This window comes from Triticum aestivum, chromosome 1D (genome assembly GCF_018294505.1).
Source record: "Triticum aestivum cultivar Chinese Spring chromosome 1D, IWGSC CS RefSeq v2.1, whole genome shotgun sequence".
NCBI classification, from domain to species: Eukaryota; Viridiplantae; Streptophyta; class Magnoliopsida; order Poales; family Poaceae; genus Triticum; species Triticum aestivum.
The window spans coordinates 358691035-358714496 of NC_057796.1; positions in this window are offsets into that span (position 1 = coordinate 358691035).

The following is a 23462-nucleotide window of genomic DNA, read 5'->3' on the forward strand; positions in this document are numbered from 1 at the left end:
ACCGGCTCGCTCTGGCACGTCACCCTCACAAACGGCACCCTGTAGATGCTCGATCCTTCAATCTCTGGTGGATGCTCCATTTGGGATCGATACTCCCACTACCGCTCCCTCACGATCGGATTCGGTGAATCTGTTTCCTCCATGGCCCAGAGGAGCAGCTCTATGTACTGTCGCGCGACTCCCTCCGGGAGTATCGCCGCCTTTTCGCTCTGTTGCAGATATTTGGCCATGGATGTCATCGTCGCCGTTAGTTGGTCCTTGTTGTCAAACCAAGACTGTATCTCCAACATCCTAGCTAGCTTCACAGGGTCGCCGTCTGCGATCCTCACGTATCGGTTGTACTCCTCCATCCATCTACTTCTCCACAGCACCTTCACTCGCCGGCGGTGGTTTTTGAATGGAAGAGGAGAGGAGCAGCGCTGGTTTTGGTTTAGAACGGGAGAGGAGCGACGCTGGTTTTGGATTGGAATAGGAGAGGATGGGCGGTGGTTTTGAAATGGAAGAGGAGAGGAGCGGCACTGGATTTAGATTGGAACAGGAGAGGAGCGGCGGTGGTTTAAGAGGAGAAGAGCGGAAGAGCGGCGCTGGTCTTGGAAGTATTTTTTTTGTTTTGTGTATTTTGGGTCAAAGTTTGACCACGTACTGTATTTGACAAGCAAAATGTGAATGCATGTCACCAAAAATTGTATCATTTGGTTCGTATCTGAATGTACTTTCAAATTATATTATTTTTGCAACGTATAACATATATTTTATTTGCGAAAATCATGGTCAAGTATGACCTAGAATAAAAGGGAGACTAGTTAATGTGGGGTCGCTTTCTTAATTGAAGGGTAAATTGATTTTGATTTTGATCCAGTCACAGCGCGCCGGCCCTCTCGTCCAATCCTAAATCGCTGCCGCACGCTCCTCTCCCTCTTCTCCATTGCAAAAGCACATCCTCTCCTCTCCATCATCTCCATTCCAAAACCACCGTCTCGCCTCTCCCTCTTCTCCATTGCAAAACCACCTCCTCTCTCCTCGGACGAGGATCCCCTGACGTAGCCCATCCTGCCATTGAGACACTGACACATGGGTCCCACCAAGCGCGGGGCCCACCTGTCAGCGACCGAAAGGCAGGGGAACATCTCCTCTCCATCATCTCCATTCCAAAACCACCGTCTCGCCTCTCCCTCTTCTCTATTGCAAGACCACAGTCTCTCCTCCCATCTTCCAAAGCTAGCACCGGACCACTCAGAAGGACATCTATGGAGGGGATGCAGCAGCGAATCTGGCAGATCGCCGGCGGCGACCAGGCAAAGTTAGCCAGGTTGAAGGAGATCCTTACTTGGTTTGACAATGAGTGGGAGATTTCGAGGAAGGTGAGGGCCATGTGGCAATGTATGCGAAAGAGCGAGACGACGACGATGAGGGCGGCGATGTACTCCTCGACGGCAGTCACGCCGCAGTCCTTCAAGTTCATCGAGTATCTCCTCTGGGCGATGGAGCAGACAGATTCGCCCGAGGTGAAAGTCAGGCGGAGGTGGTGGGCGTACAGGTCGAAGGTCGAGCACCCAGAGGATAATGAATCGATCGAGTACGGTGTGCTGTTCGTGAGGGTGCAGAGCCAGCCGGAGCCACAGGAGTATTCGTTCTCCCACCGCAAGAGGAGGCCGGATGGCGCGACGTCGCTTCCCCGCCGTTCTCCACGGTTCCCTCAACGCTCGCCTCGTTTCAACGGCGTCGGTAGGGTTTAAGGTAAGCTTCGCACTAACCTAATCTTCCATCTGCTCATGCTTACAATCAGTGTGACAACTAATAAAAATCATGCTTACAATCAGTCTCCGAGTACTACGCCAATCACCCTAAAATAGCTCTGGACCTTTGGGTCAAAGTTGTGACACCGTGTACAAATAAAGAAAATAGATTGGTGCTTCTTTCAGAAAAGAGTACACCCTTAGAAAACTGCCAATATAAGCTACTGGTATTTTTTTTAAGTCTAAGCTAGTAGTATTTGGTTAGAGGATTTGCTGCCGAGAAAGATCCGTCCACAGTGAGCGCCACACATCCCACTGATGGTGGTGGATGCCAATGCTTAGATGGAGCAGGGTTGGTGTCGGTAATTTTTACTTGGCACCTAGCACTCTGCATATATGCCGGTTCCATCCGTACATTTGTGCAGTTCCACCAAAATGCAGCCGAATAACCCTGTTTGCACAGATAATGAAAAGGCGTGATTACATTATAGTGGCACTAGTTGATGAAACATACACTAATAGACAGAAGAAAACATTACATCATACTGGAAATCGACCCAAGTCTCCCCGATACACCTTCTGCCAGTGATGAACATCAGTGTACAGCTGTAGTACAAGGAGGGCTTTGAGACATTCAAATCTCTATTTTTGTGCAGATCAACTAAAATTAAGCACCCCAGTTTGCAGAAACGCTTAAACATTAACAATGGGACTAGTTGATGAAACATACATTAACAAAGAGAAGCACTTTCTTTATCTACATTGGAAATGAAATGATAGAGAGGACACTCGCTCTATTTTAACTGTATTATTACTTCATTTTATCAGTGACACTAGGGTCGAGCAGGTGGCAAACGAGGTGTACCGTGCGTCGCAAGGATGAAGGCGGGGGGTGCTTAGACTGGGATGCTGAAGCTGGCTCTTTCAGTCCCTATCTTCCCCCTGATGTTTCTGTGGTAGCATTTGGGTTGTAATCCAAACTTGGTCGAGCTGGTGCTGCGTCCCCCTACCTGCCTAGCTTATGTGGCGAACTTGTCTCCTGCTAGTACTTAGTCCATTCTAGTAGTAGTTGCATAACTGCCCGTTTACACTGAGATGTTGTCGGATAATGGTTCTCTATGGTTGGTTTTCTTTAATGAAATCGGAGGGAACCCCCTCTTTCGATATATAAAAAAACAGTGGCACTAGCGGTGCCAAAACATTGCCTCAAATTAATAGTGCCACTAGATTAAGGTGCAAAATAATAACATTACTGTTTTTTCATGGCAGTGCCAAAACAGTAGCACAAGAGCAGGATCAACATGTAGTATCTTTGGCAAACGGTCAGACCAAAAAGGAACATACCTCGTGATGGGAACCATATCTGCAGTCAATGCCATCGTAGAAGGGATGACACCAGTCACCAACATGGTTGATTCAATTCATGGGACCTTTTGGTGCAGTTCACCTAAAATGAAGCAATGTCCCATGAGCTAGCAGCTCCTTCTTTTCTGAAGAAAAAGGGCTCCAGCCCCGGTTCCATTTCCATCAGAAAACGAAACCCACAGAGCTTCTTCATTAGTTGCAATAAAATTGAGCAACATCAAGGTTGGTCGTGAAGCTCCTGGACAGTAGGCGGACCAGGACAGTTGCATCTCTAACGAAAAGAAGCAACTTATCTTAATGGGAAATTTAGCAGGACATGAAAAAAAGTGCCATTGATTCATATTATTGGAGGCATTACATTGAAAACAACATTGGTTTAACGTGTCCTTACTTTTAACAGTGCGACTGCTACATTTTACCAGTGGCATTACATAAGAGCGGCTCGGGGCAACAAACATCAGAAGAGGATATCTGGGTTGGTCCTATTTTTGTTCGGTATATAGCCACCTTATACTGTGTGAGGCTTGCAAATCTAGTGCTGGACTTACTTTGTTGACTTGTCCCCCAGTCCCCACTTTCTTTCCTTTTTCAACCAATAGATCGGGTTTATATTGATTTTGTACCGCGTTCCCTTTATTTCCCTATTAGACCTAGAGACCACTTGGATAGCCAGTCTCTGCTACTTTTCGCCCCCATTATTTCCTCTTTCGACCAAGTCCTAGATTCAGGTAACAAATCTTCCCCCACCCCACCCCCTTTCTTCCTTGTTTGAACCAAGTACTACTAGATTCGAGTGCATGAACTAGTTTTACCTCTTAACAGTAAAAATCAGGTGGTCTTTGAACAGCCGATCGATCCTATCTACAAGAGGGGCCCTGAGAAATAGTAAAAGATACAAATGCAGCGACGTCAGGAGCTCGGGAAGTAGAGCAAGGCCGGTTTCGAAGGAAGTTATACCTGAGGGTCGCCGGGATGTCTCTAGGTGGGCGGCGGGAGGCCGGATCTTCCCACACTACGGCAGCGAGGAAGAAGGGGTGGGAGGCCCTCCCTCGCCAGCGATGCTTGGGAGAGAACGTCAAGGCACGCTGATCGGGACGCGCTGGCAGTGGGTAAGAGCCGTCGCGGAGGACGACCGCGTGAACGTTGCACCTTCTCACTGAGGGAGTCCTGGATTAGGGGGTCCTCGGACAGCCGGATTATATCCTTTGGCGACTGTTGGACTACGAAGATACAAGATTGAAGACTTCGTCCCGTGTCCGGATGGGACTCTCCTTGGCGTGGAAGGCAAGCTTGGCAATACGGATATGTAGATCTCCTCCCTTGTAACCGACTCTGTGTAACCCTAGCCCCCTCTGGTGTCTATATAAACCGGAGGGTTTAGTCAGTAGGACAACAACAATCATACCATAGGCTTGCTCCTAGGGTTTAGCCTCTACGATCTCGTGGTAGATCAACTCTTGTAATACTCATATCATCAAGATTAATCAAGCAGGAAGTAGGGTATTGCCTCCATCGAGAGGGCCCGAACCTGGGTAAACATTGTGTCCCCCGCCTCCTGTTACCATCCGCCTTAGACGCACAGTTCGGGACCCCCTACCCGAGATCCGCCGGTTTTGACACCGACATTGGTGCTTTCATTGAGAGTTCCACTGTGCCGTCACCGTAAGGCTTGATGGCTCCTTCGATCATCGGCAACGATGCGATCCAGGGTGAGGTTTTCCTCCCCGGACAGATCTTCGCATTCGGCGCCTTCGTACTGCGGGCCAACTCGCTTGGCCATCTGGAGCAGATCGACAGCTACGCCCCTGGCCATCAGGTCAGGTTTGGAAACTTGAACTATACTGCCGACATCCGCGGGGACTTGATCTTCGACGGATTCGAGCCCATGTCAGGTGCGCCGCACAATCACGACGAGCATGATTTAGCTCTACCGTCGGACAGTGTTCGGGAGATCATACCTGCAACCACTCCGGCCCTCAATCCGGAACAAATTGCGCCATCTGAGGACGGGTGGATGGACCCCGCCTCGGAGACCGCACATTCGGTGGCGATAGAGCCAAATTCTAACTTCACCTCCTATGAGACCCGTGTTGCCGAACCGTTGGATTCGTCCCCAGCCGCGGACTCCCAGCCGCCTGCGTCCGTGCCCATCAAATCCGATTGGGCACCGACCATGGAGTTTACATCCGCGGATATCTTTCAGCACTCGCCTTTTGGCGACGTACTAAACTCGTTGAAGTCTCTCTCCCTGTCAGAGACCCTTGGTCGAACTATGTCCGGCTAGAATGGGATGCGGACGACGAAGAAATTCGCGCCCCACCCACCACCCACTTAGTAGCCACTGTCGACGATTTAACCGACATGCTCGACTTCGCCTCCGAAGACATCGACAGTATGGACGACGATGCAGGAGACGAACAAGAACCACCGCCCACAGGGCGCTGGACTGCCACCTCATCGCATGACATATACATGGTGGACACCCCCAAAGAAGGGGATGGCGATAAGACAACGGAGGATAATCCCTCCAAGAAGCAACCCAAGCACCGACGTCAGCGGCGCCGCTCTAAGTCCCGCCATAGCAAAAGCAGCGATACCGGCACAAGAGACAATAACGCTCCGGATAGTGCCGAAGACGACGATAATCCCCTCCAGCCAAACCTCGAGCGGGAGGATGAACAAGCTAGCCCTCCGGAACAGGCAGCAAACGGAGAATCAGAGGATGACAATTACATGCCTCTCTCCGAAGACGAAGTGAGCCTCGGCGACGAAGAATTTGTCGTGCCTGAGGATCCCGTCGAGCAGGAGCGCTTCAAGCGCCGGCTTATAGCCACAACAAACAGCCTGAAGAAAAAGCAACAACAGCTTCGAGCTGATCAAGATCTGCTAGTGGATAGATGGACCGAAGTCCTGGCAGCCGAGGAATACGAACTCGAGCGCCCAACCAAGAGTTACCCAAAGCGCATGTTGCTATCTCAACTCGAGGAGGAAGCATTAAAACCTACATCACCAGCGTATGATGCGGCAGATCGGCCACCTCGTGGCCGAGACAAAGAGGCATATCAGCCCGAAGTCCAGCCCGCACCCCGCCGCCACTCAAACAAAAATACCAAGGCCCGGGGAAACACGCAGGACCTGCAAGACGTATTGGAAAACAAGGCAAAACATGCAAGATCGATCTACGGATCACGGGGGCGCGCACCAACGCGGGACGATGACCGTCACACCGGATACACTAAAAGCAAATCCGTCCGGGCCGAATACAGCAGACAAGACTCATATGAATTGCGTCGTGATATAGCCCGGCACAGAGGCGCCGCACACCCCCTATGCTTCACTGATGAAGTAATGGATCACGAATTCCCAGAGGGTTTTAAACCCGTAAACATTGAATCATATGATGGTACAACAGATCCCGTGGTATGGATCAAGGATTTCCTCCTCCACATCCACATGGCTCGCGGTGATGATCTACATGCCATCAAGTACCTCCCACTAAAACTCAAAGGACCAGCTCGGCATTGGCTGAATAGCTTGCCAGCAGACTCCATTGGCAGTTGGGAGGATTTGGAAGATGCATTCCTTGACAACTTCCAGGGCACTTATGTGCGACCACCGGATGCTGATGACTTGAGCCATATAACTCAACAGCCAGGGGAATCGGCCAGGCAATTCTGGACCCGGTTCCTAACTAAGAAAAACCAAATTGTCGACTGTCCGGATGCAGAGGCCTTAGCGGCATTTAAGCATAACATCCGTGACGAGTGGCTCGCCCGGCACCTCGGCCAGGAGAAGCCGAAGTCTATGGCAGCCCTCACGACACTCATGACCCGCTTTTGCGCTGGCGAAGACAGATGGCTCGCTCGCAGCAACAACACATCAAGAAGTCATGGCACTTCAGATACAAAGGATACTAACGGCAGACCACGTCGTAACAGACACAAGCACCGCAACAACGGCGACAACGCCGAAGACACGGCAGTCAATGCCGGATTCAGTGGCTCTAAATCCGGTAAGCGGAAGAAGCCGTTCAAAAGAAGCAATCCGGGCCCGTCCAGTTTGGACCGCATACTCGATCGCTCGTGTCAAATTCACGGCACCCCCGATAAGCCAGCCAATCACACCAACAGAGAATGCTGGGTGTTCAAGCAGGCCGACAAGTTGAATGCCGAAAACAGGGACAAGGGGCTGCATAGCGACGACGAGGAAGAGCCTCGGCCGTCGAACACAGGAGGACAGAAGAGATTCCCTCCACAAGTGAAAACGGTGAACATGATATACGCAACCCACATTCCCAAGAGGGAACGGAAGCGTGCACTAAGGGACGTCTATGTGGAGCCAGTCGCCCCAAAGTTCAACCCATGGTCCCCTTGTCCAATCACCTTTGATCGCAGGGACCACCCTACTAGTATCCGTCATGGCGGATCTGCCGCATTGGTCCTTGAACCCATCATCGGCGGATTTCACCTCACCCAAGTTCTTATGGACGACGGCAGCAGCCTGAACCTGCTCTATCAGGATACAGTGCGCAAAATGGGTATAGACCCCTCGAGGATCAAACCCACTAAAACCACCTTCAAAGGTGTCATCCCAGGTGTAGAGGCCCATTGCACGGGCTCAATCACATTGGAAGTGGTCTTCGGATCTCCGGACAACTTCCGAAGCGAGGAGTTAATCTTCGATATCGTCCCGTTCCGCAGTGGCTATCATGCACTGCTCGGGCGAACCGCATTTGCCAGATTCAATGCGGTACCGCATTATGCATACCTCAAGCTCAAAATTCCAGGACCTCGTGGGGTTATAACAGTCAATGGAAACACAGAACGCTCGCTCCGCACGGAGGAGCACACTGCGGCCCTCGCAGCCGAGGCACAAAGCAGCCTTTTAAGGCAAACCGCCAATTCGGCGATAAAGCCCCCGGATACCTTCAAGCGAGTCCGGAGTAACCTGCAACAGGATCGCCTGGCACGTTCAGAGCTCGCCTAGCAATTCGGCCCCCGTCCTAGTCCCAGTCAAGCGACGAAATCTATGCCGCACGTACATAATTACGCACTAAAAATACCATGGGCACAGGTGGGGGCACGACCAGGGCACGTCCCACAATGCGGCTCAACCGCCTCAGGGGCTGTATATCTTTATCATTTTTTCTCTTTCAGGACCTTACTCTCTGGAAGCCCCTCTTCGGCAGTCTGATTGCTGGACACATTACGGGAAGGAAAAACCAGGGAGGCAAGAAGCTAAGACGTACAAGGGAATCCCCAGGTGGTCTCTAATAACGATCGAAGTACCCGTTTTAAATACCCATACGCAACTTGCCCTTGGATAGGATATGTCAAATAGTCCTATTTTTTGCTTATTGCACTACTTGTATCAGTACGCTTCGATGTATTAATTAAATAACAATGCATAGCATTAGTCTATTATTGCATTACCCTTCCCCTTTTTTTCCTTGTCAGTTTACGACAAATTGCACCCGTACATTCTGGTACGACCAGTACGCCAGGGGCTTCAGTATACCCCATAATACGGCGTGAGAAGTCCGAACACTTTCGACAGTGCAGCACCCCGAACTTATAGCATTATATGCATCAGCTCCGAATCATGTCTTGGGTCAATAGTTGGGTTTGCCCGGCTCCCATGTTTTGGTACCTTATGTTCCACAATATCGCCTAAGGTAGCGCTGGGAGAACTACTGCGATTGTGTCCCGGTTCTTTCGGACGAGCACCTTAGTAGAGAAAGCCGAAAACTGACTGTCATGATAAGGCAAGAGCTGGTCGCTGTTCGAGAGGTCTCAAGTCCTTAAAGACTTTTTCCGCTTCGGGCGAGGAGTCGGCCTTGCCCGACTTAGGCATATATAGCGCCCCAAATTCGGCCTTCCGAATACTAGGGGCTTCGCCAAAATTTAAAATTGTAGACTTCTATGGCTAAGTGAGAGTGATAAAGCCTTATAGTCCGATTGCCTGGTTCGTTGTGCTGAACACCTCCCTTGAAGGACCCAAAATTGGGATAAAGAGTGCTCAGGTTTATCCCGAACACCTCAGTACTAGTTACATGGGGGCAGAAGCCGACGATTGGCCAACTCTCAGATTTTATAAACGGCCGCACAGAAGGTAATATTTTAAATTCACAAGCGTTGCATAGTGAAAATGAACTCGTTTCATATTACAGGATCACATGAGTACATTCATTCGAATATTACATCCTTAGTACATTCCTCCGCCACAAGGCGAGAACCCTTCAGGACACTGTTATAAATACATTTCGGGGTGGCGATGCTCCTTGCCTTCCGGCGGCCCCTCCTTCACCAGCTTCTCGGCGTCCAGCTTCGCCCAGTGCACCTTTGCCCGGGCAAAAGCCCTGCGCGCACCCTCGATGCAGACGGACCGCTTTATGACTTCAAGCCGTGGGCAGGCATTCACAAGCCGCCTCACTAGGCCGAAGTAGCTATCGGGCAGGGGATCGCCAGGCCACATCCGGACTATAAGACCCTTCATGGCCTGTTCGGCTGCCTTGTGGAGCTCGACCAGTTGCTTCAGCTGGTCGCTCAATGGCATGGGGTGTTCGGTCCCAGTATACTGAGACCAGAACAACTTCTCCGTCGAGCTCCCCTCCTCGGCCCGGTAGAACTCCGCGGCATCTGACACACTACAGGGCAGATCTGCGAACGCTCCTGGAGAGCTCCGAACTCGGGTAAGTAAAAGGAAATTTTCTTTCACATGCTTGCTTTGCATAATGAATGCCTTACCCGCCGCTATCTTCTTAACCGCCTCAATTTCCTGGAGGGCCTTTTGGGCTTCGGCCTTGGTGTGTTGTGCGCTTTCGAGGGCCTTCGCAAGCTCGGACTCTCGCGTCATAGAGTCAAGCTCCAAGGACTCATGTTTTTTGACGAGAGCCTGGAGCTCTTGCTGCACCTCGCCCACCCGGGCCTCTTGTTTTTCTCGCTCAATGCGCTCCTTGGCCGCCTTGTCCTCGGCCTCGGACAGCGCCTTCTTCAGGGTCGCCACTTCGGTCGTGGCCCCTAGCAAAATTCATGACGATCCTATGATCTAAGCAACCACCCTTGTTTTTTCTTATCAATATACAGACGGGGTATAACTTACCTTTGTTCTCTTCGAACTGCCTTTTGGCAAGGCCGAGGTCTTCCTTGGACCGCTCAAGGTCCTGCTTCAGTGCGGCGACCTTCGCAGTACGTGCGGCAGCGGCTAGCAGTGAAGCCTGCATATGCACATAGACATATTTTGATTAGACTCCTGCGGTTATTATTTGATCCTCTATTCGGCCTTTCTTCGCAAACGCCAAACAGAGCATCAGGGGCTAGTGTCTATGCGGTAACATTCTCTTATAATCTGGTTACTTACCTCAAAGCCTGTTAGGAGGCTGGCACAGGCTTCAGTCAGTCCGCTCTTGGCGGACTGAACCTTGTTGACCACCACACTCATGATAGTGCGGTGTTCTTCGTCGATGGAAGCGCTGCGAAGCGCTTCCAGCAAGTTGTCCGATGCCTCTGGATGGACAGAGGCCATCGGCACAGGCGGCTTCCCCTCTTAGCGAGGGGTTGCCTAACAGAGTCCGGAACCGCTGGAGGTTCCGGCGCAGTATTCGGCTGGGGGCCGAATTTGCTGCCCCCATCATCAGAGCCCATGGGAGTCTTGCTCCCCTTGCACCCAGCATCCGGAAGGTCGCCTTGAGGCGTCTCCAGGACTACCTCCCCTCGGCTCGGTGCCCTTTGAGACAACACTTCGACGTTGTCCGTAGGGCGAGGGGAGGAGGCGGTCGGAAGTGAATCACTGTTCAGATCCGACGGGTCCAAAGAACCATCCGATGAAGATACGTCGATATGGGCTCGGGACGGACTGCATAATCATGTTCGGCGTGATGAGAAGCAGTTCAATAAAACATACCAAGAATTATTATGGTATCCGGATACTTACGACTTCGCCAGGGGCTTGTCCCTGGGCACCACTCCTCTTCGCTGAAGGCGGCGGTGGTGGAGTTGTCCGGAAGGAGGGTTCTTCCCTTCTTGGACCCTTCGGCCGCCCCGGACGGGGCGGCCTTCCTTTTCCTGTCTCCCCTGGCTGGGGGGGGGGGGAGAACTTTCCTCTTCCTCCTCCTCGTGTTCGCGGGAGGAGTGCGCCTCGGTGCTTTCGGACGATGAGTCCGATATAACCTTGCGCCGGAGACCCTTCCTGGTCCCAGTGGCCTTCTTCTTGGCCTTCTTCTCCGGCACCTCATAAGGTGTCGGAACCAGCATCTCCGTTAGGAGAGCATCTGCTGGATCTTTGGGCAGGGGAGCCGGACAATCGATCCGCTCCGCTGTCGCTACCCAGTCATGTTAAACGGCGTGGAGGCTTAGATCCCGCGCGTAGTTATACTGGGGAAATGAACATCTTATAAGATATAAAAGACTTACCGGATTCGCAGGGCGCTTTGCGCTGAGTTCGCGGTCCTCGGTAAGGGGAGGCGGTACCTCGGCGCCCTTGAACAGCACCCTCCAGACGTCCTTGTGCGTCGTGTCGAATAGCTCTCGTAGCGTCTGGTGCTCGGCCGGGTCGAACTCCCACAAGGTGAATGCCCGTCTTTGACACGGGAGGATCCGGCGGAAGAGCATGAGTTGGACCACGTTGACGAGCTTGATTTTCTTGCTCATCATGTTTTTGATGCATGTCTAGAGTCCGGTCAGCTCTACCGGGGAACCCCAGGACATGCCCTTCTCTTTCCAGGAGGTGAGTCGCATGGGGATTCCGGATCGAAATTTGGGGGCCGCCACCCAGTTGGTGTCGCGCGGCTCGGTGATGTAGAACCACCCTGATTGCCACCCCTTTATGGTCTCCACATAGGAGCCTTCGAGCCAGGTGACGTTGGGCATTTTGCCCACCATGGCACCTCCGCACTCCGCTTGCTGGCCGACCACCACCTTCGGTTTAACATTGAAGGTCTTCAGCCACAGGCCGAAATGTGGCTGGATGCGGAGGAAGGCCTCGCACACGACGATAAACGCCGAGATATTGAGGATGAAATTCGGGGCCAGATCATGAAAGTCCAGCCCGTAGTAGAACATGAGCCCGAGGACAAACGGGTGGAGGGGAAATCCCAGTCCACGGACGAAGTGGGTAAGGAAAACCACCCTCTCATGGGGTTCTGGGGTAGGGATGATCTGCCCCGCATCTGGCAGCCGGTGCGCGATATCCGCGGCCAGGTATCTGGCTCCCCGCAGCTTTGTGATGTTCTCCTCCGTAACGGAGGAGACCATCCACTTGCCTCCCGCTCCGGACATGCTTGGAGTGGTTTGAGGAGAAAAACGCGAACTTGGGCGCTGGAGCTCGAGTGCGCAAGAATGGATGAGCGAGGAGGAAGAAGGCGTGGGTGAAAAGGGTGAATCCTTGTCCCTTTATAAGGACGGAAGAAGCTATGCGCCTCCCCACCTACCGGGTAAAATCGCTTATTCCCCAAGCGCCATAATTGATGCCGCGGTTGGGTTACCCACACCCGTATTGATGAGAATCCCGTGATAAGGGGACACGATCTCTGCTTCGACAAGACGTGCCAAGGAAACCGCCTCGCAATATGTGCAGTGGCTGGTTGTGAAAAAACGGTTCGAATAATGACCGGGCCGTGGTGTGATGTCATGCTGCAAAATGCGTCAGCAGATTAGATTTATGGAAATATTTTTCTCTCTATGGTGGTATGTGGAATTTGTTTTGCAGAGCCGGACACTATCTTTGTGTTCAAAATCTTCTATGGATTATTCGGAGGAGGAACCCGCCTTGCAATGCCGAAGACAATCTGCGTGCCGGACTCATCGTCATTGAAGCCTGGTTCAGGGGCTACTGGGGGAGTCCTGGATTAGGGGGTCCTCGGACAGCTGGATTATATCCTTTGGCCGGACTGTTGGACTATGAAGATACAGGATTGAAGACTTCGTCCCGTGTCCAGATGGGACTCTCCTTGGCGTGGAAGGCAAGCTTGGCAATACGGATATGTAGATCTCCTCCCTTGTAACCGACTCTGTGTAACCCTAGCCCCCTCCGGTGTCTATATAAACCGGAGGGTTTAGTCTGTAGGACAACAACAATCATACCATAGGCTAGCTCCTAGGGTTTAGCCTCTACGATCTCGTGGTAGATCAACTCTTGTAATACTCATATCATCAAGATCAATCAAGCAGGAAGTAGGGTATTACCTCCATCGAGAGGGCCCGAACCTGGGTAAACATTGTGTCCCCCACCTCCTGTTACCATCCGCCTTAGACGCACAGTTCGGGACCCCCTACCCGAGATCCGCCGGTTTTGACACCGACACTCACCTTCCCCGGCGGAGAGGATCCGGCTGGATCTGTGACCAGCGGTGAGTAGAGAGAGAGAGTGTAGCCACCGCCGTCGTGTTTAGATCTGGAGAGGACGAGACAGTGGGAAGAGAGCAACACTAGCAAGCAAGCGCGGAGGCTCCTGCCTATATAGTGGAGTACTAGTTTTCTTTTGTCTACCGGCCGGAGCCGGCTTGACCTCGGCAATGACTGTCGAGAAGTCTTCATGCACGTGCCCCGGAGGTGCAGTTGTCGTCATTTTGATCTGAAGCACCAGATTATAACATATAACACGAAAAAATGCCACATGACAAGAATTCATAACCTCACTGCCCAAAGGAGACAAGATGAATCCCGACGGACAAGCTAGACGAGGATCAAAGCTCAAATTAAAGATAAACTCATAGAAAAGGGGTCCGTCGATAGTAGTCTTCGTGCATGTGCCCCCAATGACTAGCCCAACTCAGTTGTCGCTGTTTAACCCTCGCAGTGATCTGAAGCACATGACACCTAATTTTGCGAGATGACAAGAAACCTTTTTTTAGATTTCTCACCAGAACTACAGCCCTGTACAACACAGCCTGCACGATATGTAGACGATGGCCAATCCAGGCGTGTCTGCTGGAGTCTGGTCACATGCATGGACGAACTGATCTTCCATGTCTTGCAAGGATCGTCCAGGTACCAAGGTGGAGTATGTGCTTCTATTAACACAGCCGACTTGCGGAGTCGGGGAGTGTGCCTATGGTCGGTTCTCAATTGCGGTCCCACATGTGTGTGCAAACGCAATATGACGCGCGTTCCATTCGGAGAGCGGCGTGCCAGACCGACCGACCGTCTCTGGTGCGACGCGAACGCGACGGGCGTGCTGTATACTCCGTACATGTGTACCGCCGTTTTCTTGAGGCTTTGCTCCATGGCGCAATCCATGGATACAAAATTAGTATACTGTACTATTTAAAAGTCGAGGGCGGGGCTTTTCCCGCGCGGTAGGCGGGGCAGTTCCGCCTAGTCGGTTCGACAGAGACGCGAGAAGATGAGGGAGTAGGCTGCTGCAAATGTAGGGCTGTGTGATTTGACAGTGAGTTACTGCTGGACAGGTGGGGCCCGGTGATTTGACTTGCCATTATCATTTTAACTGCGGCGCTACGACCGGCTTGAGTCTCCCAATTCCTGACCACCTCCATACAGGTGCCTCTCCCGATGCTCCACCATGTAGAGGCTGGCTCTTGCTTGAGAGCCCACTCCTCCACTTTTTCCTTGCCTCTTTCCCCCACATATGCAAAAATGCCATGTAAAGCGGGCTTATAGCCCACTATTGTACTTGATCCTACAGGTGCTAAGCCTGCCACATAAGCATAAAGTCTGATGTGGCAAGTTAATTAAGAAGAGAGAGACTAGTTTGGTGACCCCTGGAAGAAACGGTGCTAAGCGCGTGTACCTAGATGATAGACTAGTTTGGTGGTAGGCGCGACCATGATACGGGCTGCTGGCAGCCCTTGGATCTGAGATCGAATGGTCGCATGCTAAGTTGTTGAAAATTTGCAGAATAACTCTCCAGGATAGGATATTCACCAATAGGTCTAGAATCACGCCATGCAACCGTTCGATCTCAGATCCAAGGGCTCTCAGAAGCCCGTATCATGGGAGAATGGAAAGCTTCGTATCACCTGTAATTTTCCCGACGCTTGACATGACATCGAAAGCCATTTAATTGGGCGTCGAGTAAACATGACATCTAATTGGGCCCCCATAGTACTGTGCATGAATCTATTTATCCACCAGGCAAGCCACTACCCTGCCATTCGCACGCGCCCCCACTCGACATTTTTATAATCGATAAACCGCTCCTAGTCGTCTCGTCCTTTCACATTACGGCAGTTCCACTAATACTAACCCTCCTCCCAAATCCATGGCGTCCCAAATCTCCATGATCGGCAGTGAGTACAAGGTTAGAACCATCACCGGCGATGAGTTCGACGTCATCTACACCCGTTCTTCCGCAACGGTGAAAGAATGCCTTGCTCGCTTCAAACGCATGTTCGAAAACTCAAATGATGAGTGGATCGCTGGGCTAGATGTTGAGTACACCACAGTCCTGGGAAGCGAGAAGAAACTAAAGGAGGCAGAGAAGAAGAAGCCCGCCGTGATCCAGGTTTGCGTGCATGACTTATGCTTGGTCTACCACATATGCCATGCCGACGTTGAGTGCGAAGAATTTAAGAAGTTCCTCAAGGGCGGCCGAGTCAAATTCGTTACTGTAGACTTTAGGAACGACAAGGAAATCCTGGGTCGGATAGGCCTCATTGTAGGCGACCCCTTCGACCTCCAGAAGGAAGGGCTGGTGCCCTCCCTTTATCAGCCTTCAATGCTGACCCTGGCAGGAGCCATGGTTCATCCTTCGTATGGTAAACTAGAGAAACCTCCGTACACGTTTCATCGTCATGCATGGTAGTGGAATGTACTAGATATGGACCACATCCACTACGCTGCAATGGATGGCTACCTTTGTTTCAATATCTACAAGGGTTGGATGAAGAGCAAGAGCCAAGTGTGCGATTCAAGCAAAGAAGTATCACCCAAGAGAGGAGGGACAAGGACGAAGTCAAGGACGTGGACGAGGACTCCGAGTAAGGTGGAAGTGTCGTTGCTCATGGTGGTTCTAATGCAGTGTCTACCAGATTAGTTGCTTAGTTTAATTTCTGGTGTGCTTAGGTTTATTTGAGGGGTGTGTTGTGCTGAGCCCCCAGCAGAACTATGTTATGTTTCTTCTCGTTATATTTTGTACATTTCATCTTTTAGTTGGTATAGTACTACCACTCGTTTCTTGACATTATATACGTACAATATATATGGCCAACATCATATAGCCAGCAGTTTAGTTGTCAAAGAATTTCAGGGTGCTTAGTTTGTCAAAGAATTCCAGGGTGCTTAGTTTTATTTGAGGGGTGTGTTGTGCTGGACACCATTAACTTATCATTGTGAGAATCGGCTTATTTTTGTCATGTAACATGGTCAACGGGGTTTGACGTGAAAATAACAATGTTTAATGGCATTTCTGAGCAAACATCTAACTTAACGATGGAATTTTTTAGATATCTAATTGCATTTTTGAGCAGGCATCTCACGGATCGATGGCATTTTTTGAGTAGTTGTAACTTCTAATGGCAAAACTGAGTAGTGATACACAACTAATGTCATAAATAATAAGAACCCAAGAATTAAATAGGGCTAATTTCTTTATTTCTTTATACCTTTGTGTGCGAAACAATATACGCTGCCTACCGCCAGATTTTCTTTACAGAGGCAACATAGAACTATATGAGTGCCCTGTTAAATTTTGGAATTATTCTGGGTTTGTTTGGCCTTTTTTATACATTAATTGAGTTTCTGGTCATTTAATGTGCATAATTCAAATTTGAACTACAAGCACATGCTCTCGTGCACCAAAGTTGACTGAAAAATCACATGTGTGTCCTCGGGTGAATTTCTAGGTCCCATGCAAGAAATGGGAATGAAATTCAAACATCTGGGCATCGTGGTTCGGCCGAGAACATTGAGAAGCTTGGTTTTAAAATTCTTGTAAATCCAAAACACGCCTGAAAATCATGAAACTTGGCATGGTGTCATGTCATGGTACTACCATGTTGTGGTAAAAAAAATGCAGAATAGGAACAAGTTTTGGTATAAGTTTCTTGCAAACCGGAGCTTCTCTCAAGAAGGCTCGTGGTTCTGAGAGGGAACGTGTCACCTTTGTGTGCATAATTCAAATTTTAAATACAAGCACATGCTCCAGTGCACCAAAGCTGGTTGAAAAATCACATGTGTGTCCTCGGGTAAATTTCTAGGTTCCATGCCAGAAATAGGAATGAAATTCAAACATCTGGGCGTCATGGCTCGGCTGGAAACATTGAGAAATTTGGTTTTTTAATTCCTGTAAATCCGAAACACGCATGAAGGCGCACACATTAACAATCAACAAAGTCATTTTGGAACAAGTGCTGTCACATTACAATCGGAAACACAAGTATTATTGAAACCGTGGGCGTTCTATTTACCATTTACGTGCCGCCGCGTGTCCCTTTTTTATTAGCTAGGAGGCGCCGGACAGGGTAGCTATTTGAGTACGGGAGGCGTGCGATCAGACCCCTGCGCGTGCTTATCGGGAGGAGAGCCCTTTGACCTCCATCTGCCGTCCACCTCTGTCCCAAGGTACCATTAATGGCGCCCGAGCCTCTGTTTAATGGCGTGGCAATGTCTCACTCGACTGAGATTTAAGAGAGAAAAAAGAAAATCTAAAAAGAAAATTTTGCACGGATCTTGATGTAAGATCCGACGGACCTATATAGCATCTACTGCGACTTATAGCAAGACTGATGAATATATATAAGGACGACGAGAGTGGATAATAATTGTCTTACATAATTAGGAAGATAATTAAAAAACCCACATGCGGCTATGCCCGAAATACACAAGGGCAAAAGAAGAAGGAAGACGCATACAACGATCTGGCTCGCTGATCTCTACTTTCTTTATGCTCTACAGGTCGCGGAGACTAGTTCTCGCGGCGGGCGATGATCTCTTTCATCAGTTTCATGTCCTTAATACGCTGCTTGGCAGCATCCATGGATTCCTCCACCAGCCTGTTGCGCTCGATGCGGAGCATGGCATTCTCGTCCATAAGTTTCTTGATGATGACGCCCGTCCTCTGCAACATGGAAGCGGTCTCCTCCTCCTGCTTTGCCCTTCCGGCGATCTTCACCCTCAACAGGTCGCGCTCGCCCCGGAGCTTCGCATTGCCCTCCCCGAGTTGCCAGATGACACCAGTAGCCTCGTCCTGCATCCTCGCCCAGCTGGAGATCTGTTCCATCTGGCTATGGACTATCACATGCATGCGCCTGTAAGAGTCCTCGCCTGCCCGCGAGAAATTTTCCCAGGCCGCCACGGCGCGGCGGGACCTCCCTGCTACTTCGGCGGCGCGGCGGGACATCTCTGCTGCTTCCGCGGCGTGGCCGGACCAGTCTGCTACATCGACGGCGCGACGGGACCTCCGTGCTGCTTCAGCGGCGCGGCGGGACCTCTGTGCTGCTACTGCTGCGCGGCTGGACATGTCGGCTGCTTTCGCGGCGAGGCGGGACATCTCTCGTGCTTCCTCTTCCATGCTCACCTCTCCCTGGTGGAAATCTCTCGACCCAGAACTCACGCTGGCTATGGCTTGATTGTTTCTTGTGGAAGAGGAGTTGAGGAGGAATGTGCAGTCATCTTAGCATAGTAGTATTTATAACCGAGTACTACTAATACGCTCCTAAGTGGGAAACCGTTTAGGTTGTGATCAGTGTGAACAGGTTTGCAATTAAATATAGCGTGGTAGTAGTAGTAATTTGGAATTTGACGAGACACGCTCAAGATTTATTGACGGTTCTAGTTTCGAAGTGCGGCACTATTCCCGGATGGCGTAACGTCGGCACGTTTTCTCGACGGTGGTGTAGCATATGCCATGGTACTACTAGTTCTTTTTCTACTGCTGTGTACGTGCAAAAACTGGCACCGTCGGATACATATCTTATGCTTGGCGTTCGACAGGAATGGCCTCGTGGCGAGCTATAGACTAGTCTTTTTTCAGACGCATTACACCTATCTCTCGGGACTTCTCGCACACACCATCACTGCTCCCTAGGCCGATGCCACCCACATACAGTTGTACTCCGAGAAGAGGTGCACGCACGCACTCGTCCTCTCTCACACACGCATCTGTAGCTACGAATTGTAGTGTTCTCAACCATCCGATTGGCTCTATCATAGGTTTCACGTTGCTCCTTGGCCTTGAGATTGAGATGTTTTAAACGCGGAGGCTAAGATGGAGGCGCGAGGTTTTGGTTAATGTGCAGGCCGCACACGGCACCAACACGACACGAGCTTCGTCTGCCTGGTGCACATGCAGTCGGGTGAGTTGTCCAAGTATAGACACAACCAGGCCCTCGTTGGTATCCGCGCCTCGACTTTGGCTGGTCATAGTGGAGAGTAACATAGACCAGTTACTAGTCTATGTTACTAGTACCTTCATAGTGGGTAGTGTCATATACGTAGTAGTATATGCATAGTTTTGCTCCATGGCGCAATCCATCGATGCTACTACTATACAAATGTATACATTTTTTAAAAGGCTAAGGGCGGGGCAGTCTAGCTTGGTCCTTTTCACGAGAGGCGAGGGCCTTTGTGATTTGACGGCTCATTACTGCAGGAAGGCGGGGCCTTGTGATTTGACTGCTCGTATAAATGTGCCGACGACCTGAGGAGGAGCAAAGAACCATGTGGTATACTCAAGTTTTCCACTGGAGTACGACGGAGGAGCACGAAACATGGCAGCCCCAGTGCCATATCCTCTACTCTCTACTCTTATTATATATTACTAGCAAGAGGCATTGTTCTATTGGTGATAAAGAATGATCTAATTTGCTAGTCATCTCATTTTTAGCATTGTTCTATTCATGCCTCGCAGAGAAGGTGACACGTGCGGCGAAACACCCGAAGCAAAATAAGAAACACAGGAGCAAAAGAAAAAGGAGGATTATCACCCCCAAAAAAGAAGGAAGACACACACACAAGTCTAGGGCGCTGCTCTCACTACATGAAGGGTTGCTGGCCGCGGAGTCGTAACTGCTTCTTCATCGCCTCCACGACCTCCATCTCCTTGCGCGTCTCCTTCGCCATCTTCATCATTGTGTCCATGACGCGGGATTTCTCGACACGAGCCTTCATCATCTGTTCCACGGCCGCATTACGTACCTTGACAGCAGCCGGGTGCTCGATGCGGAACTTCGCCAACTCCTCCTTCTGTTCCATGACGAGGGCCTGCAACATCTTCATCGAGGAACTACTATTCTCATGCAGCTTCTTCCAGCCGGCGTTCTCCTCCTTCAGCAGGCCGAGCTCGTGGCAAAGCTTCGCGTTGTCCTCCTGAAGTTGCAGGACTTCGCCGGTCGCCTTCTTCTCCGAGGCAATGCTCTTCTTCAGCAGCATCACCAAGCCGGCGGTCAACTCCCCCTGCTCATTGAGCTCAGCGGGCATGTCGTCGAGGCTCTCCTTGAGCAGCTCCACCAAGCCGTGGATGAACTCCTTCTGCTTATTGAGGTGCTTATTGAGCTGATCGGGCATGCCGTCGAGGGATAACGACTCCAGCGCCGCCAGCTCGGCATGTTCGCCTCTGCGTCTAGGGCGCTCCTGGGAGTCATCGCCTGCCCGTGAGAGATCTTTCGAGGTCTCTGCGTGGCGGCGAGCCCTCTTTTTTTTTCCGCAGCCTTGGTTACCGCTCCCTTGTTACGAGTAGTTCTCGACCTAGAGCTCTCCACACCGGCCATGACAAGGATGGACGAAGAAGCAGGACTTATGAGGAGGAAGGTAGAGTAATTTTCGGTTAGGTAGTTCCCCGTTTTATAGCCTAAGTACTAGCACTAGTACTAAAACCTGCATAGTGGGAACACGTTCAGGTTTGGTATGTACTGATAGGTGTGAGCAGGCTTGCACTTAATTGTAACACTAGTACTTCCGAATGTGATGGGAACAAGGTAAAGATTAATTGATGGTTTTTGGTTTCGAGGTCCGAAACGGCTCCCGATGAGTTTAGTGGAACATAAATTTCAAGTAGACTGCACTGCTCAGATGCGTATTATGTTACTGTCAAAAATTGGCACAAAATATGAAGGAGACCAATGGAAGTACTACTAGCAACCCATGATTTAACTACTGGCATGCGCGCAGTGGAGTAGTAATGTCTTTCTTCCGCCCTCACGTCCACTCAATTTGCATGCGCTATATTAATTGACCATCAATGAAGTGAAGGACTTTACACGCGTCAAATTATCACATGGGGTGGATCTTGGTACAAAATTGCGTCCGCCCGTGTACCCGCGTGTGCGTGCGAGGGAATGAGTGCGTGCGTGGCATGCGTGCACATCTTCGCTTCGTGCATGTACCGCCAGTGCGGCTCAGGGAGGACGAGTACATTCTTGTGGAACCAACAGCACATCATTGTGATCAATCCACACAAGGATGTCGCGACAACGCCTCCACATGTGCCACGTGCCCACGTGGCTTCATGAACTGTAAGAGAGACACAGTGTAGCGTACCATTGTGTTTTTCACATACTCGAAGTACTAGTAAGGTACACGTGCATTGCACGCGTCAGATTTTGCAACCAAATTACGAATAAATACCACACTATAGCATGTAAGCTCTGAGTCATATATGCCTGATGTAGACCTTCGTTTAATTCTTATAGTTCATCTCATTAAAAATCAATTAGTTTTTATAAAAAACCTAGGGCCTCTTTGATTCGTAGGATTTCCAAAACGCGGGAATAGGAAGAACATGGGATTAGAGTGGAATGTCGTCTTGAATCCTACAGGATGGTACGAGTGTTTGATTGTGCATAGAAAAAACGCAGAATTCTTTCAAAGAGGTTTGAGTGGATGGGATGTTTCCTATGAAATCTAGTGCAAATAAATCATATGGAAAAATTCCTATGGTTTACAATCCTACGAATCAAACAAACAAGATAGGAAAAATTCCTAAGTATTAGAATCCTCGAAAATTCCTTCGAGAATCCTTTGAATCAAAGAAGCCCTTAATCTATTTTATGATTCATGGAATTGTGCGTTGTAAAGCATAAAGTACAAACAAAGAATGGCAATTCAACTAGAAAAAAAGTTTGGGCAGTTACGATACAGAAGATTCTAGAACAAAGGAGAACCACTTTTGTTTTGAGATTTGTGCATTATGCTTAAGTTCAACCATGGAGTCTGCTAGATTGTACATGTGGCAAAATCCGGTGGGGGGCTAGAAGATGGTGCGTGGGGCCGAGTGGAGGGAGACTATGAAGGAGTGCACAACTGCGAGATCGATATTTAGAGAGAGGGGGCGAGAACGTGCACTGTTGCGCGCAGTGGCGGAGCCATGAAAAATGTCCCATGAGCTAGGGGGCCAAGCATTGCTAATCCTTTACGAGGAGGGCCAATTCATCAACTTAAACCATTTTTACCAGCAATTGTCTAATGATCACATTCATATTAGCCTCGATATATAGTGATGTTAGGGGGGGGCAGGGCTCTTGCTGCCCCCTGTCTTGGCCATTGTGCGCGCGTCTGAGAGATGAAGCGGAAGGCATGGATGATGAGAGGGGGGCGTTGGATATATAATTAATGTGGGTGTATTAGCTATATATGTAATCCTATATAGAGAGGTATAGATTGATCGATGTGGACATGGGAAAGAGGGTGAGACCTCACTAGATATATAGATTGATCGGTTTATGTGGAAAACTATGAAAGACCTAGCTATATACACACACACACATAGAGGAACATCGATCGTTGCGCATGCACGTCAGAGATAAAGAATGCCTGATATGATGGAGAGGGGGATGTGTGTGTGTGTGCCTTCATGGGAGACCGACCTGAAGAAAAAGATTGCATGTGTGCGATGGATAATGCCGACTAGTAGTGTGTGTGCATGCATGCACGAGAGAAAGTTAGTGGTACAATTATAAAGAGAAGACCAATGTGTGGGTGTAAAAGGCTAGGTGAGGTCATAATCAATGTAAAGTTGAATTCAAATATTTGAATAAGAGATCATGATGTTTGAAACCCATGCATGCATGAATATAACGGAGATCTGCGCGGTGTGGTTTGGAAACGAGCATGTTGCAATGTATACACATTGAACAAGGTCAGATTGGTTTGAATTTGAGATACGGATGGCAGACATCGTTTGGCCACATTGCATCCGTGCATGGACAAACTATTCTAACTGTTGATGGTGGGTGGCTTTCGCATCACATATCTATATCTATACCCCGCGGATAACTTTAACTTTGAAAGATGGTCGTTGGATGAGGCCAATCCGATGGTGCAGAGCTGGCAAATTTGAGCACTACTGGCCGTTGGATATCATCTAGATTCCACCAGATTTTTCCACATGTACAATCTAGAAGACTCTATGGTTGAACTTAAGCATAATGCACAAACCTCAAAACACAAGCACTTCTTTTTTGTTCTAGAA